This window comes from Ammodytes marinus (assembly GCF_949987685.1).
Source record: "Ammodytes marinus genome assembly, chromosome: 10".
Classification (NCBI taxonomy): Eukaryota; Metazoa; Chordata; class Actinopteri; order Uranoscopiformes; family Ammodytidae; genus Ammodytes; species Ammodytes marinus.
In genome coordinates, this window is record NC_137214.1 from 16603242 (window position 1) to 16618517 (window position 15276).

Here is a 15276-nt window from a genome sequence, read left to right on the forward strand (position 1 = left end):
AAAAACAACAACAAAGAGAAAATAGAGAGAATGAGTTGAAGAAAGTATTACGAGACAAAGTGTAACACTGATTCGTACTGGCATGACCAGGCGCTCCACTAAATGAAAAGAAGTGTATGGAGAAAGTCAGGGAGGCAGAGAAGAGAGAGAGAGAGAGGAGACGAGAAACAACGTGAAGCACATCCAGGGCGGATTGAGAGCGCAGCAGCAGGGGAGCAAGGGAGAAAACACAAGAAGCTGCTGGAGTCGAGGGGGCTTGTGTCTGGTGTCATAGTAACACCATTCAACTGCTGATCCAGGCTTTGCACTCAACACAGCCCCTCCACGACTCTCACATCAGGTTAAGCATATGCACAGGCAACTGGGTAAAATTCACACATGCGGCCGCGCGCTCACACACACCCACACGGATTATAAGACATAGTATATGTATTATACATATAGAAAGCAAAGGAGATGAACAAGGACTTCCAAGACTTGTTTGTGTTCTACAGTATTTGAAAACGATTGTTTGTAAGATGAAATTATACAACATGTAAGGATTCCAACCTTTGATTGATCATTTGGGGTACCATCAAGGGGTTCAACTCTGGCCCAGTTTGTTTACTGCATGTCCCCCCCCCCCCCATCTCTCTCCCCATTTCAAATATGTGCCTCAAACTATCTAAATAAAGGAGAAAACACCCCAAAACAAATCTTTAATAAGAAAAATAACATTTCTGACATGAACCGAAGAACTGCAAATACGATTAAAACCAGAAGTAAAAAAATAAAACTGTAAAGTGGCTGTTATACACCACCTGGTGACTGGTGGCACTCAATGTTTCACTGTGGCGCTTGCGCTCAGGGCCACTATCACTTTGGGTTTTCATCAGTTGCCAGGTCTGAGTCAGACAGAGTCATACAAACACTCCCTCCCCACCACCATGCTATCCAACCATGTCTGCCCAGAAATGCCCACGGCATCCGCTGGGCAGCCAGGTGGCAGGTGGGGCTGAACAAGGAAGCGTAGCCATGGCGATGACTGCAGGCACACCCACACAGGATCTCCCGGGTGTTTCCGAGCGTGGCAGCCACCACCATGCCCATTACTCAGTGCCAGCTGTAGGGTGGCTGGCGTCCCGGGCTGGCCGTTGTTTAACGCCACTCACTCCATCCATCATGTCAGGTAATGAGCTGAGAGTGACAGTGATGGCTGTGTGTCAACACGTGTACACAAACGCGGAACTCCATACCATGACAGTAAGAGAATGGAGCGCACACCTTACGATTGGATACATAGCATCATGCAGATGGTGCACAGGAGGAGGGAGGGATGAGGAGGAAGGGAAGGAAAAGAAAGAGCTCAAGGAGGACATATCGACGTGTTAAAAAAGGACAAAAGGTTCTGTATTCTCTTTTCAGTGAAACGCATGTTCACATACAGTAGGGGATCATTAAAGCCACTGGAAACCTGGTCTAAAATAAATTAAAAGAACTAAACAATATATGTATGTTATCAACATTGGGTGTGTGAATAAGCTTTTAGAAAACTCTGATTGAAAACAAAAGTTCATAAATATAATAGAAGTTATGAAGAAAATGATTTTTTACTATCCAGACTGTTTGATAGGATCTTGCGGGCGTGGCTGTATTTAATTATCTGCATAAATAGTCATTGTTTTTATAGAATGTTCGGGCAGAGAACTGCGCCACCAGAAACATCCTCACTACTCCAATTAGCAGTCATGGTTATGGCCACAGGTTGAGCTTGAGTCTGTAAACTGGTCATACGTAGGTACAATATCCCTCCTTTCAAACACACATCCATGGAACACATAGAAACAAAAAAAACAGGGAACAAATAGAAAAAAAATAATTTGGCTATACACATTCTATCCATGCCAATCATTTGCAAGCCTGATTGCGGCAAAAATGTTCTGGGTAAAGAGCCCTCCTTTAACCCTCAGTCTATCAGGAGGAGCATAAAAGAAAAAGAAGAGAAGAGAAAATACAGATCCTTTGTGTATAATGTAAGGTCATCTTAGGCTAAATTTATTACTGCTAATAGGACACGGGGAAATACAGCGGAGAGTATCAAAGAGAAGACTAAACAAAGGAAGTCTATAGATGAATTGCGGGGACGAGTTATATTATAGCAGTCAAACTGGAACAAGCCACCAACAGATGTATAAAATGACCACTGCAGGTGGTTTTTTATCAATACCAGTATTTTCCATATGAAATAACAGATGTTTGTTTATCAATTCAACATTTTTATTTTCTGGAAATCATTTTTTAAAACAAATAAAGCAAATAATTTGCCAAATTTTGTATGTGCAAAAGTTTGTGAACCCTGAGCTGCATTGCTTAAATCGAGCAGGTAAAAACAATCAGATGGGCTAAATTGAGTGATGAAATGGAACAATGTAATGTGAGATCTTTAGGGAAGACATTGGGCGGCACTAGATAAAACAGAGATAAAACCAGGTCAATTTAGGCCCACCAAACTGAACCCATACAGGTCAGACGTGCCAAAAGGGAAAGAAAATCTCATATGATCTCAGGAAGAGAATTGTGATGTTGCACATTTGTCTCGGGACGGCTATAAAATAATTTAAAAAAAGTTTGAGCTCCATCGGTTTATACTGTATATATCACATCATACCACACATTAAATACAAAGAATACCAGCCATCAAAACCAATCTTTAAAAGATGTTTCTGGCTCTTTGGTTTGTATCAAGTGATTTCATGAAGAGTTAACCATAATTCCTTATATTTTATTTGTCAGATTACAACTTTCTATCAGCTCTCTTCACCCATAAAGTGCACTTACACCTTGGTATTGATTCAAAGTACATGTCATGCCTCACGGCTCGGCAGCCTCTCCTTCTCCTCTGTATGTGTTGTATGTTTTCCCTTGTCTGTCTCTCCCTCTTGTTATTCCATTTGTCTGTCTCCCTGTTTGCATCTGGGCGTGGCGGCACTCCGGGGCAGACTGCTCCAGGTGTGGATCGTTGGCTAATCAGACCTCTCTACTTAAGCCTGTGGACTCCAGTCATTCGGCGCCAGAGTATACTACGTACCAGAGCGGTAAATTACCCGAGATCAGGAGTATCTACTGTATGTTTGTTGGTTTCTTTCTAAGTCTCAGTTGGAGTTAGTTGTAACTCTGCTCCTCTTTTCTTCCGTGCCAGTTTTCTCCGCTGTTCACCTTTCCTGCTCGCCTGCATGCGGGTTCCGGATATCCACTTGCCTCTGCTCGCCACGCCATTCAGCCATCCGGTGTCCTGCCAGCCTGTTACAGATCCCTGCCTGAAATTGTTCTAAACTGTCTACCTGGGTATCTGTTTGCATTTGGGTCCAATCCCGAGCTATCACAACAGTACAAGTGTATTGATAATGTGCACTTCCAACAAGAGCCCCTAACCTGATATAGCTTTGTCTTATAAGAGACAGCCATTGTGTATGGGTTAACAGAACACAATGCAGACAATAAATCTAACCGCTTGTTAAAACCCTACAAGAAAAATGAATAGAATGGAATATAATATTGAGAAGAAGAAGAAGAAGAAGAAAAGAAAAAAAGACCCTTTGGACAGTAATTGCACCTTGCTCAGTTGCTGGCAAAGCTTTTCGTCAAAACGTTAGCAAAATAAGGGAGAAAAGGGAAAAATCCAGGCAAATGTATATCCCATCAGAGGAACCCTCAAAAATTGGAGCTATTGAGCTTCTCATAAAGACTTTTCTGTTCCTTTTCTTCAGGTGCTTAAAAGCCAATCCATTCCCAACCTTGCATCAATCTATCACAACAATTGAACAAACAGCAGCCATTTTCTACTGGGAGAGAGAAACATTACTAGCAGCCTCTGTTGAATTGACTGCGGGCTTCAAGCACACATACAGACATGCAGACACAGAGTGAAACAAATTGAGATTGGTGTGGGGGGAAAGGGGGAGAGATTATCACAAAAGACAAACTCCATGTCTTTTATATTTTTATTTTTTTGGAGCAACCGATTGCCACTCTTTCTACTACCGCATTGGTTTTGATGGCTTCTTTTACCTGCTGCTCCCAGAGGCGCCATCTTTCCGAGTTACAGTTGGCAAGACGCAGAGGAGCACAAGAACAAGAGAAGAAATTGACAAAAGAAGAGCAGGTATTCAATGTTACAGCAGGGAGATGTTGGCATACCGGAACTTAATTAAATGCTGGCTGGCAACGTTTCTCAAAATGTTACTAAATGCACTGGGGATCTCAATGAGGTTGGGCAGATGGAGGGGGAAGTCACTGACACACAAAGTCTTCTCTCTCTTTCTCTCTTGCGCGCGCGCACACACACACACACACACACACACACACACACACACACACACACACACACACACACACACACACACACACACACACACACACACACACACACACACACACACACACACACACACACACACACACAGCATGCATGTAAGCACACACACAAGGACACACACACATACACAGAGACAAAAGGAAATACATTGTGGCTTAAGTGTTCGAGCAGGACACAGAGAACTGTAGCATGTGCATTGATTTGAGGAAATCACACACACACACACACACACACACACACACACACACACACACACACACACACACACACACACACACACACACACACACACACACACACACACACACACACACACACACACACTCCCTTCCTCTGTTTTTAACACACACAAGCATTTCCTTGCGTGTGTTTATCATGATGATCCCTGCCACAAGGGAGCGGCTCTGAATAAGACAAGGGTAATAGGAGGAGGAGAGGACGCCAAGATTGTTAAACAGCTAAAGTAAAAGGCCTTAAGCCGGCGCAGCAGTCAACTTCAACCTTCTCCTGACTGCTTGGTGGGCCTCCAGTGAGATGTCATTTTGTGTTATGATAGACGATAGAGTCGCTGTTTTCCCCTAGTGGTTACCCACCTAAATAGATTAAATATCTTAATGACTTTTGTGTTACTGTCATCTTTGGCTAATTACACGGGATTACATCATGATAAGGCTTTATGATCCGCAAAACGACGGAAAAAGCTGCCCGTCATCCATCAAACTTTTTTTTTCAGCCTGGGGATCCTTTGAGGAATTATACCTTTGAGTTGGGCCGGTACACAAACAGGATGCCCTTTTGAAGGGATTATGCCATGCGTTAGTTAAATATCTATGTCTGGAAAGAATCAAGAGTCTGTGCCTACATATAAACACGGGGCTCACATTCATCAAGGCCACGATAACAAGGTCAGGTTCACGTAATCACCAATCATGTGTGTAAATAGCTGCACAAAAGGCAAAACAGGAAGCTTCGTATAAGGCAGGACCAGCGGGCTGCCTGAGTCTAATGTACACTAATCTAGCAAATCATGCGTTCACCGTCAGTTTGTGTGCTAAACAAAGTGAAGAATGACATGATATCCTCTGACAGGTCCTCTGCATTTTGTCTAATTCTCTCCTCAAGACGCTCTTGATTTCATATACTGATGAGATGAGACATAATAAAAGGTGATTACATTCTACGCTCGCTGCGTGTCGTCAACACGTGGGCTTTCTCTGTGGAAAGGGGGAGAGCGATTGCAGAACTGGCAACAGGCAACCGCCACACACACCTTCTATCACCTCTTTTCATCTTCTCCACCTCCACTAACCCCCCCACCCCCCCCTTCCACCTACTACCAGCCTCCAAAGCTACAGAGTAATGGAACTCCCCACACAGAAACAAGATACGCTGTATAAAATGGGATGCAGAGGTAGAGAAGCTATTTCTTCCCTTCTGTTAAAGTTATGGGCCGGGTATCGCAAAACTACAGTCCCTGGCAAACACCGCCACTCGTTCACGGGAAAGAGTAATCACCCCAAACAAGGAGCAAGGGATGGGGAGGGGAGAAAATAGAGCAGCTGAAGAAAAGATGAGTTCAGTTGTGGGGAGCTGGTAAATAGAAAAAAAGGGGGATGGGGAGTGAAATGGGAAAGAGAGCTTTGTTGACCCTTTCTTATCTGATGTTCAGAGTCAGTCATTGATCTATAACAAGCAGCTGAAACATATACAAGCCGATGCACGGCAGAAGATTAAAAGGATTAAATGATACTGCATTATGAGTTTGGCATGTTTTTTTTATTTTTTTTCTCTTTCTTTACCCAGGAGACTATTTAGGTTGCCAAAGACGAGCAAATGTAATTGAACCAATTTTCCACTCTTTAAAAAAAAAAGTTTTTATCCTGCTGCAAGAAGAGACCATTTATCCCAGTTTGCATCAGCCATCTTGCTTTTGTTGAAAAAAGCTAAAGAGGAACAAAAATAAGATTTTGTGGGTTTCCCTAAAGAGTAAAAACTAAACGGACAGAAAAACTAAACAAAAAAAGTAATGTAATGGTTGCATTTTTAAAGGTAATTAAAAATTCTAATATTTTTTTGTGATTTTTGTAACTGACATTTCAATCTATTAAATGCATTAATGTTTAAAATATACTCCCTAATCATAAGATGGTGTCCCACAAAAAATAGGGAAATATTTTAAATTATGCTGTTTACATAAATGTATTACCATTACTATACATTATTGATGCCTTGTGATTGTTCTCACAAGGGAGACGTGTGTAAAAACTGTGTTCAACAAAAATGTGCCATTTTACCTAAGTTTTCCTTTGTTAAACAAAATGACATACACACAGACCATGTCAATGTTTCCACTGATGTATTATTGTTTTGGTAGACTAGCTGACTCCATGATCATATTGTAGGTTTAATCTAATTTACTATACTGATAATAGCGTCACTGTCTCATTCTGCTTCAACAGCGGCTTCATTTATTGTGTCTAAGAATGACTTTAACAAATCCCCTGGGTAATAAGCATGTTACTTCCAATCATATTTGACTATGCTCTACATACTTATACTTGTAGATAGCCAATCTGTTGTGGTCACAATGATGCCTCTATGATGCTCATACCACATTGTATTACTACTTCCATGTCAATGTTTAAATCTTTTTTTCCTTAAAGATGGATCACCTAAAATGGACTAACGGGTGTGTAAAAATGTCAGGGGATCATAGAACAAAGGGGGTTGCTATTTGGTGCTTGATGTGTTTTGGTGTTTTTCTCAGCAGCACGCCAACGGCAGGCACAGGCGATCAGAACGGCATGACAGAAGGGAAATGCCCAAGACAGGCCTGGATAAACATGCTGAGGCAAGATACTGAAAGTCCCCCACTCTCTGTTTCTCATTTCTTTGTTTCTCCCTTTCCCGCCTTTTCTCTTTTTCAATATTTCTTCTCTTTTCGCCCTCTGCTACTTTTCCTTTTTTTTCTCAATTGCCCTCAATACTGACATACACTCCAATGTTTACTGGAAGAAATCGGCCACTCGTGATTTGAACAGGAACACAGAAAGCAGATCTGAACACAACTCGATTCAACTTGAAATGGACACAAATGCATACATCTCATAGTATTCAGATTAAGGCCCGTGTGTGTATACAAGTTCCAATTCCTGCTTGACAGTTTGTATACGGGATTTGGAGGCAGAGTGAGTTTAACTGACAGTCTGTTGAGATAAACGGTAACGAGGAGAGGTTTGCAGAGAGCACGGTGGTCATAACACATGCAATTGCTCTTGACGGCACAGGGATTCGGTTAATCTTTCCATGGCTCTATCACCACTCTATCTCAGAGGGTTGCGGTGCATGTTCATGCTATACTGGTGACTGACCCAGATAGTCAATACAGCCATTCTTTATTTTATCGTGACTCCCTATCAAAGTCCCTTTGACAAAAAAAAAACTTGGCTGTGCGCTGTCAATCAAAAAATGGCATCAGGGCAGATTTTCTTTTTATCGCCATGCTTACAACTTTCAGCCCCGCTATTTGCAACTTGCTCTCTCCTCGTAGTGCACTTTCTGTCAGGAATACTGCAGCCTATTTCTGTGACATGCGTCCACACACACACACACACACACACACACACACATAATGTGCACACATTCACTTGCTACACTTTCACAACCCTACTGAAAGGAGGTTGTTCCGAGGAGTAATGCCTCCTGAAAAATATCTTTCAGGAGAGTAGGAAATCACTGCACATGTTCATAAATAAATGTTTACTTACAGAGAGAAGAAAAGTACTCGTTCATCTATTCAGTAGGAAGCTTTTGACAGGTCTTTACAGGGACAAAACAGCAGGAGAGAGTGTTTCTGTGAATGTACAATATGCACTTGAAGCCCTGCGTGAATCTATGAGTGCAAAAAAAATTCCATCATTCTCTTTGAAGCCGGGCTAAAATGTGTTCAATGTTTGATTGAAAACAAAGAGCCTGACAGACTATAGCGGTAGCACAGATTTCTCACAGCAGTCCCGAAGGTTCAGAAATCTCCTTAAAATATCTCTACTAGACTTGATTCCTCAGTCACGGAACAATGCCTCTTGGCATTCTGGGATGCAGCAGAGGCGCACACAGCACAAATGAACAGTTATATGAAAACACTTTTGCAATCGATCAGTGCCTGAGGCAAAACTCCCATTCATGATTGTCCTCACAGCAGTCAAATTTTCAGGAGGTAAGCTTCAACCTAAGTATACCCACGAAAGAAAACAAACATCCTCCAGAGTAAATTCCTGAAACCGCTAAGCATTTCCCACCTGCTTGCCTGCTTTTTGAGTTTACTTTGCTTTGACATTAGCTCCCTACTTATCCCAACAACACCAAAGTATACTATGTAGCTCACAAGTTTGAGTAAACAAAATCTTTTTTTTAAATTCAAAGGATAGTAAAAGCATCACATTTTCACATTTGACAACCCGGGATCATATTTCTTTTTTAAATGACAAACTATTAATCGGATATAATCAAAAATAGTGGCAGACAATACTCTAATGGACTAAATTACTCAAGTATTGACTTGCAATAGTGTCAGAATGTGCACACCAGACTGAAGTTTCTGATTTGAGGCTTCACCAGCAGCCTGCGAATTATGACCACGAGGCATATGGGAGCCACTGAGAGCACAGATGGGGCCTATAAGCAGGGACCGGGATTTCACAGGCCTGAACCAGGGGAGGGAGGGAGAGAGAGAGAGAGAGAGAGAGAGAGAGAGAGAGAGAGAGAGAGAGAGAGAGAGAGAGAGAGAGAGAGAGAGAGAGAGAGAGAGATGATCAGGCCAAGGCACTCTGCTGCCTAGGGTGGTCAGTCACTGAGCCTACAAGTCTGATTGGTCCTCTGTGGGGGGGCCAGACCAGCAGACCCCCTGACTACATGGACATCAGTGTCTGGCTTGCTCCACTGAGGCTGGAGCTGAACTGGACCCAGCCAAGCCAGTGACCTGCTTCAGTTTGGAATGTGTGGTAGTAGGGAACTATCTAGATCACATTCTGCAAAAACTTGTTGTGTGTGTGGAAAGAAAAGAAAGTCTTACTCTTGACTTTTAATATTTTATATATCTAACTGAAATAGATCTAGCACTAACACCAAATCACATATCTTAATAAGTCATCCTTCTAACCATTAAGAATTCATAACAGCTTTCAATATATATTTAGCCTCATGTCAACCGAGAATGTGGCGTAACTGAATTACAATAATGAAACGGGTGCCGTGGTTAATGCATTGTAAAACTTTAGATGTATTGATAGGAATCTAATTACTTTATCAACTGGTCTTCCGAGCTGACGGGGTCAGACACAGCCAGACGCAGGTACCTGCGGCAGCCAAGTCGCATGATTGACAGGTGAACGGATAAACAGAGAGATAGTTAGACAAATGGAAGCTAAAATATAGTTTGACAGGCAGATGGGAGCGTAAATGGATGGTTTGGCAGTATGATAAGGTAAATAGGCTGATGGATCACTGAACAAATGTGGGGGGGAGGAAGGAAGGAAAACAGAAGAGAAGAGAAGAAAGGGAAAGAAGGCCTGCCTGCCTGCAGACAACACAAGATAGGAAGCCAGATAGCCTGATAAACACAGATGGATTGTGTTGATACACAGGGAGGTGGGGCAAGATCGATAGATTGTTTTATTCTATTTGCTTGGCAAACTGGAGATTTGATGTGGCTCGTATCGAGGCGATCTGTTTCTGACGACGCCAGGCATGACTGTTACAGATGGCGAGATTGCCACACATCTCAATCTTTGGCTAGCCCTCAGTGTCGTCAATCTGAGCTGTGGAGCTAGCACCACCCTCAGCTCAGGTACGGCTGGTGTTATCAACAAGGCCATGTGCGCAATGTATCATTTCCTATAAATCCCTCCTTACACCCACAAAAGGTTTTTCAGATTGGATGGGAGTTCCAATTGGTGAGTGCAAATCTCAAGGTGAAGCATGGATCCCATGAAGTGTTAACCCCAGGCACTGGCAGGCAGCTGTGGCTTTGAGCGAATTGGGATCACGGGTGTCTCAAAATGGAGGAAAGGGTATAGGATTCTATGCCTCTTCACAGATTTGAGGAAAAAACAACATGGATGCCCTGACAACCCAACGCCTCATTACTGCTGCTTGCATTTATCATGTCAAAATGAAAGACAAGGGTATGTGAAGTTTAGAGGCAAGGGCTCTCCTAGTTAGAAAGGTGGCTTTTCTCTGTGGCTGCTTGAGGGACATGGGGGTGCACTGCAACAGCCTTGATGAGTGTTGCAGGGCTTATAATAGACAGGAAAGGCCCCAGAAAGCATGCCCTTTAGAGGTGCAGCATTTCTCACTGTCTGACAGCTTACAGGGCCTAGGCTCCACAATGACACCTTCACGGTGCGCTCGAGATGGCACAAAAAACACACGCTCACAGGTGCATAATGCTCAGACACATATTCTTAGGAACACAAATAAGTCTGGGAGCATGCGTGCACAATTGCACACCATCACATGCGTGCACACGCTCATGGTGACACATGCACACAGCACACAGACAAACACACACACACACGCACACACACACACACACACACACACACACACACACACACACACACACACACACACACACACACACACACACACACACACACACACACACACACACACACACACACACACACACACACACACACACACACACACACACACACACACAAAACTAATCCGTTTGCAATGCGGGAAAAATACCAGGGAAGCTGAATCTCGGCATTGTGGTGATAGTATTAATAAATATTTATAAAACAAGTCAGCCTATAAAAAAATCTGGCATTCACACGAGAAGCTATGGAGACACATCTGTTTTTGTGCCATGCTAAGGCAGCAGCACAACTCCCTCACTGTAAAGAAATAGATATTTATATAGATAAAGCCCCGTCTCTAGGAATATTGCGGGATTTGGGTGAAGAGAATCAGTAAACCAGTCGTGGTTCTATAACAAGAAGTTGTTTTGTCAATCCAAGAGCACCAGGAGGAGAAATGCTGTCGAGTGTTTTTCATTACTGTTTGTATTGTTGAAACAAAAGTTATTTTTTTTTTGTAATTGACGGCTCAGTTCGATAAAGGCTTCCGAAAAAAGAAAAAGCTGCAACTGGTAAGACAGCTGCTACAAGTTTTTTCCAGCAACAATCCAGGCCGCAATCCAATCTCAGGATTCTCTAGGACCCTTCACCACTGATGCCTTACCCAAGTAAATAAAACATGGTGTTGTGTGTTATTTATTTATTAAGTCCCGGTTTGATGTGTCCCATTGCGCAGGGAGAGTGATGGTGGGAGATCATAGAGGGCTTTGCAAAGCGAGGCATGCCTTGCTCTTTCCTCCATGCCATCACCATCATCAGACCCATTTGGCCATGTGAAGATGCACCCCTCTGTTCACATGGGGGGGGGGGTTGTGCTGCCAGAAAACTCTTTTCACTTTCTCTTTTAATATAAATCATTCATGCCAAAAGATGCTCCCTCATGTACACAAAACACCACAACCTTTGCGGCTATGGGCTACACTTTGCTACCTTCATGTTTTCGCTTGTGCATCGCCTGTGTGACTGTCAACGTGAGTTTTTGTGTGTACATGACTTTAAGTACAGAGGGTAGACACGAAAAAAAATCCACATGCCGTCTAAAGAAAGAAGCAGAAGTTACATAATATCTTGTGAGCTTTAAATCAAATTATCTTTAAAAACATTATTTGGAAATTCACCATTGTTTACTGAAATTAACACCACAATGCTATTGATTTCTTAAAAACAAGAAAGGAAAAGAAAAGGTATTGTACCTCATTCATTCAATTCAAAAAAGCTGAAATATAGTAGAAAGATAGCAATTTAATCAACTTTATAAACGGGTTTGTGTCTGTGTGCTCTGACTGATCACCTCACTTGCATCCATGTGGTGGAGTCAACACTAATGTATCTATCTTACTTTAGAACATCTGACAGTCACTGTCTATCTGAGCTCCATGGTGTCCACAACCTGGAATGAAGCATGTGGTTGTTCCTGCATGCATGTATGATTTTGTGAATATACATAATGAGCGTGTACATATATGTGTGCATGTATGTTAGGGTCAAAGGGAGGTTGTGTATATATGTATTTTTTTCTCAAAGCCTGCAGGTTGATGACACATACCCATCGACATCTCAAGCGACAATGGATTCCGTGTGAATGAAAAATGTATCCGTCTCCTTCACTTATTCATCTAGGAGGAAGATTTTTTTTTTGCAGGGAAGCCCTCTAGAGATGTGGCGCTCACATGCCAGGCGGCCTGCCGCCACTTTACCCACAAGGTTTTCAATAAAACAAGCAAACAACACAATTCCAACACCTATAAATAAGTGATCGTTCCTGAATAAAGTGCTGTACACAGAGCCCCTCACTGAGGCCACTCATCACAATTTAATGGGGCCTTGTACCGGCCAAAGTTATTTCTCTCCTCCCTCCCTCTCTCCTCACTATCTCTCTCCATCTTTGGGCAGGAGTGAGCTAGGGGACAAAGTCAATGGAGGTAGCTGAAAGAGGAGAAGCAGAGGCGCATTCAGATCCTCATCGTACCATCACCAGGCTCACCGTTGTTTAAGATACAGTACTATCTGTTCCATGATTTATGAGACTATCAACATGCACTTTCCCAGCCCCTCTCCCTCTTTTCTCTCTCCCATCTCTTTAAGACACAGACGGATAAAAAAAACACAAACACTCACATGCAAGCGCACACAAACTCCTTGACTATCCTTCTCAGTTCTTTTCCTTCTCTTTCCGGGGGACAGGTTGTTCACAGCAGTGTGAACATTCAGAGCGCTGGCTCGCCAGATGCTTGGGCGTCTGTCAACGTGCTGCTATTGTTAGCTGCTTTTTGATAAGATTTACATGGCAGGAAAGCCATCAAATAAGATATGCCACTGAGAATTTGAGAAGGGATCACACCTAATCTGCACACCTGCGTCTTGGCAGTGATACCTCTCTTTTTCCATCCAGACCAACACACACACACACACACACGCAGAGACACATGCAACACCGCCAACCCACATCCACACAATGAAGACTGCAAGCTTAGAGCGAAAATCCGGAAGTTACACAGCAGCTTGAGTCTGATTTAGATGAAGGTTTTTTACTGGGGCTCAATGGCTCATGATTAACATACATGCGCAAAAGCTAACACACATAGAACACAACTGAAACGTGTGCATGCCTGAACACAGAGGAGCACTATACACTGTGAATCCTCTTGCCTCTTTTCTTATGGTCCTTTTCTGCATATTTTCTAGGACTTGTACTTGCGGTTGTGGTTTTCCGTAGCGCTGAAATTTGCAAAATATTTTGTTGAATAAAAATGGTTGCTTTTTGATTGTGCAAGTCAAATATGCCTTTTCTGAGAATCTGTATAGTTCTTAAGGTGAAATTTAAATGCAGACACGGATGCACTGCATTTATGTTTAGTTTCAGATTCCGTTTCTGCAACCCTTTACACCCTGTGACTGATGTGCACACAGGCACGCACATGCGCACTCTTGCACACACACACACACACACACACACACACACACACACACACACACACACACACACACACACACACACACACACACACACACACACACACACACACACACACACACACACACACACACACACACACACACACACACACACACACACACACACACACCTGGGCTGATTAGAAAGGAACTGGGTCACTTGTGCCCCGGCTAGTGGCACTTTCTGCTCTGCCCTATAAGCCCCTCAGTTACCCAAATCTCTTGGCATCCATGTCAGAGCCAGTGCCTGCGGCAACACACCTGTGTCCACACTCCTTCACTGGGATCAATTAGCATTAAAGTTTCAGAGCGGCTCTCCTGCAGTGTGGACACAGTGTACACTGGAGGGCTACAGCCGGAGAATAGCCACAGAGAGAGAGACGTGGAGAGAGAGATAGACTTGTAGACACACACCACAACAGTCAGAAAGACAGACAGATACACATCATTCCTACTGTTCAATAAACCAATTTGTGATTTGAGTTTTTCTTAACATGCAAAGTTATTAATTCTATGTGAAATAAACTGTTACAGATGTGACGTTAAACCGACTTTCTGTCAATCAAATAATTGATCAAAATATATTAAAAATACTGCTTGTTTACAGCCAAAATAAATTTCTGTTCCTCCTGTTAATTTAAGAAACATCCGGACCACTCAGTGCATCTAGGACAGCTCTATTTTCTGTCCCCAGAGTCAAAACGAAAGAAGGAGAAGCAGCGTTTTATTTCCCAGCAAAACTACAGGTCTGCTAAAACTCTTCATTCTTTTAAATCAAGGTTGAAGTCTTTCCTGTTTCTCACTTAATTCAATTAAGTCAAATAATTATTCATTTCTTTCACTGCAATGTTACTTTTATTTCTGTACTAACACTTTAATGATGAGCAAACAAATAATGGCACCTTGCCATGCCTTAAGTTTTATTATTCCAATCACACTTGGAAAGTCAACTTTTTTATATATTATCAAAATATTTTTGGCAGATTTTCAAGTTTTACAAACACAACTGGACTCCGAAGAGGTCATCTGTTCGAACTTGCAGTATAAATATTTTTTGGGAATTTCTTTCCTTTCCACCCACAGGTTATTGTTGTTTTTATAACCTTTACTCCTCCAAAGTTCAGTACGGGGCTCTAAACATGTTCTGTATGAGCTGCTATCCTCCTAGTTACGCCAGAAATATTGTCCAAATATCTTCACGGTAACACAAAGCGTCACTTATTATAGCTAATGACCAGCGAACAGATACTCAACAAGGCGGTAGCGTTTGTTTTGAAGGGGACTGTACAATCCTGGGGCTTTCACCCTAGGGAATCTTCCTTA

General features: G+C 42.5%; 1 protein-coding gene across 5 annotated transcripts in view; it reads right to left on the bottom strand.

The window, feature by feature from the left end:
• Nucleotides 1–15276, bottom strand: part of diaph2 (diaphanous-related formin 2) — a 357664-nt gene that overhangs the window by 3918 nt on the left and 338470 nt on the right. The gene's annotated exons all lie outside the window — the stretch shown is intronic.